Genomic DNA, 2,688 nt, shown 5'->3' on the forward strand with positions numbered 1-2,688 from the left:
GGGTGGGGGGGGGCGGTGGTGTCGTGGATAAGACCTAGCATTAGAGGTAAAAGGTCTGTTAGGTTTAGAAGTTCTAATTAGCTTCTGTGTGTGCGTAACTGTGTGTGTGTAAATCTATAGGTTTCTTTTGAAGAAAATCTTCAGCTAAAGATTGTTTTTGTAAGTTGTACTGAGCAAATGATAAGGTGACTGTGAAAAGCTGATTCCAGTAAATTATAATCAGAGAAAATGTCTATTAGTCCTAAATTTAAATATTTTTTTCTTATTACCAAAAACAGATTTTAAAATTCTTATCCACCTATGAACTCTTAGAGATATCTATTCCCGTTAACAAAGTTTTTTGTTTTTTGTGTTTTTTGCTGACCATAATACCCTTCTTTCCCAATCTCTCATCTCTCTCCCCTCTCCGTCTTCTTCAGATCTCTCCATCCCCTCTTTCAGATCTCTCTCTCTACGACGACGACGCTAGCTCGATCGCAATTGCTCTAACTTCCGACGACGACGCCGGCTCGATCTCAAATTCCATCGCCGACGACCTCCGGCTCGACCTCGACTTAATCTCCAATTTGACAACGGCTTCTTGCTCGACCTCGGTTACATCTCCAAATTCTTCAACGCCTACGCTCTACCGGTAAAATTCACAATCTCGATCACTCTAATCAATTTTCGCTTCTCTGGCCAATTATACTTTGAACTCGAACCAATTTCAACTTTTTTATTGTAGCACAATTGGAGATGTTCTTAGTTTGAAGGCTTACCTATTCAATCTCATTGGTTATGCTTCGATCTATCTATTTTTATAGATTTACAGTAATTTGTCCTCTATGAGTTTGGGGAGATAATGCGAGATCTGTGTGATGAATTGAATAATGGTTTATATTGGTAAATGCAGTTTTGTGGTCTTGTATTCAAGTATTGCAGTTTATATGTATGATGAATTGAATAATTTGTGGTCTTATATTCAAGCATTGCAGTTTTGTACAGGTTTATATTGCATATGCAAATATTAATCCCAATCTATGTCATCTATTGAGTTCAGAAAGTGGGTTGAATCATGGAGTAATAAGCATGTCCGCGGGGATCAAAATATATTGGTAAATGCAGCACCCCCAGTTTGACCTTATACCAGCCTAACATCTCTAATATGCTCACTATTTAGGTGAACTTTTAAGTAAAATAGTCCAAAGTAATTGATGATATGCATTCTGCTTTACTCTATTCAATAGCATTGAGCTTGTTGATTTGTAAAGACTTTCCTTCTGCCAATCAGTGCTCAAGTAATGTAAACATTGCTTGCAGTTCACTTGAAATACCTGGTACCTTGTATGATCTTTTTATTAAACTTGAGATTGATGTGAGTAAACCATTGTGCACATCACTTGCATGTACTAGACTTGGACTTCATCAGAATAGTTGTAGCACTATGCAACGTAGTAAGTGTTGAATTGCTGATACCGATATATTACGCTTGTAATTGTTCATTGTTTAAGCTTGGCTGCCAACCAAAAGATTAATTGTTGTACTAAATAGAATGTAATTTTTGTTTCTACGTATGAGCTTGAGGATGATGTCTAGTTGGTAAATTGAACAAACTTGGGTCATGAAATTAGATTGGTTTATGTATTCCAGCTTGCTACATTTGATTTGAACATTTGATACATACCACTTTCTTAGTATGATTACGAAATGTGAGAGTTGATGTACTGTATACATTCTATTAGCATTGTCATTTCTTAAATTCAACGCATTTTAATAATTAGACCTCTTATTGTCCACAATAAACCGTATTTTGTTATTTCTTATTTTGTTAGTGGGAAAAATTACTCTGAATTTAGACCTCATACTACCCCATAGGCATAGCATGATGAGGCTGAGGATGCTCTTTACTTATATTTGATTCTATGGAATAAGGACATTAGTGTAGTCCATTTCATATATATATATATATATATATATATATATATATAGTATGAGTTATCTCTACATATATGTTCCATTAGCAAGCCGATAGGCAGATAGATATCTCTACATATACTTGTGATGTTCGTTTGAAAAATGAGTTATCATGAAGATTGAAGTAGATTGCTACCTTGGTATTAATTGGTTGTCCCAATGAGTTTCCAACCGGAGAAAATATTAAATTGGTATGTAGTGGATCGGAGCTATAAAATGCTTACGTACGTAGTTGGAATTACTTATATATCTTGGTACTAATCAGTGTAATGATTGTTTGTCTTCCTCATTTCAATTTTATATTCCAATGGTCATTAGTAATCTTATCAAAGCATATACATACTGGATTCCCAATTGTGCACCTACCAATTTTATCTTTCATAAATGCACATACTGGAAATTGTCAAAGGAGAAATGGATGGAAATGTATAGGTATCTTACAAACATCTCCCATCTTTCATGTATATTGCCTCTAATAGGAGGTCCTACTGCCCCTAGTAGGTGGCCATATTTACCCTAGTAGGAGATCCTACTGACCTCAATAGGTGATCCTACTGCCCCCAGTAGGAGGTCCTACTGCCCCCAGTAGGAGGTCCTACTGACCCTAATAGGTGGTTATACTACCCCTAATAGGGACCTGTTATAAGTGACTGAAGCACACAGTTAAGATAGGGACCTGTTAATAGGAGGTCCTACTGACCCCAATAGGTGGTCGTATTGCCCCCGGTAGGATGT

General features: G+C 36.4%; 1 non-coding gene across 2 annotated transcripts; it reads left to right on the top strand.

Moving 5' to 3' along the window:
• The first annotated feature begins 398 nt into the window (after window positions 1-398).
• LOC101298469 lies at window positions 399-1,547 on the top strand. 2 transcript variants are annotated; one of them, XR_183881.1, is made up of 2 exons: window positions 399-631; window positions 985-1,547. It is a non-coding gene; the product is annotated as an uncharacterized LOC101298469 (transcript). The 2 variants fall into 2 exon arrangements; XR_183882.1 differs by having other exon boundaries at window positions 490-631; window positions 975-1,547.
• The last annotated feature ends 1,141 nt before the right edge of the window (window positions 1,548-2,688 follow it).

Source organism: Fragaria vesca, linkage group LG2 (assembly GCF_000184155.1).
Source record: "Fragaria vesca subsp. vesca linkage group LG2, FraVesHawaii_1.0, whole genome shotgun sequence".
Classification (NCBI taxonomy): Eukaryota; Viridiplantae; Streptophyta; class Magnoliopsida; order Rosales; family Rosaceae; genus Fragaria; species Fragaria vesca.